Genomic DNA, 631 nt, shown 5'->3' on the forward strand with positions numbered 1-631 from the left:
CCAGAAATCAATTCATTCCAAGCTTGTTCATATATTGGTAAGAAATCATTTCATCTCCTTTTTTAATTCTATAATTTTGTGTTAAATCACTTCATCAACTCTAATCCCTAATTTTGAGCTTCTCAAATCCCTAATTTTTTGCTTCTCTAATCCCTAATATTATTAGTTATAGAAATCAGAAAAATTGTAGTCCCTAATTTTCAATGAATGTTAGTTCAATAGAACCTACTATAATATATTATATTCTATTGAAGGTAGTAGTAGAGTAATAATTATATAATTATATTCTATTGATGGTATAATTATATTGCTATCTTTTTTTTATTTCTTAAGTGATAGAAATGATGGTACTAATTGTAAAATGATGTTTATCTTCTGGACTAGTTATTCGGTTAAGCAACATTCTTAATTTTGGTTGGGGTCATTAAGTAAGTTGCATTTTAAGTGCTGAAGTTGTAGAGTTGTTGGCTCTTTCTTTAAAAGGTGAGCTTATGTTATCTATGTTAGGTATCAGTGGTTACAATACACCTAGAAAGGGGGGGGGGTTGAATAGGTGTCGCGGTTAGAACAGTCGCTTTTCGAAATTCAACACTTAATGTTGAATCACCCCTATTTAATCGATTACAGGATG

The sequence above is a fragment of the Lupinus angustifolius genome, chromosome LG11 (genome assembly GCF_001865875.1).
Source record: "Lupinus angustifolius cultivar Tanjil chromosome LG11, LupAngTanjil_v1.0, whole genome shotgun sequence".
NCBI lineage: Eukaryota > Viridiplantae > Streptophyta > Magnoliopsida > Fabales > Fabaceae > Lupinus > Lupinus angustifolius.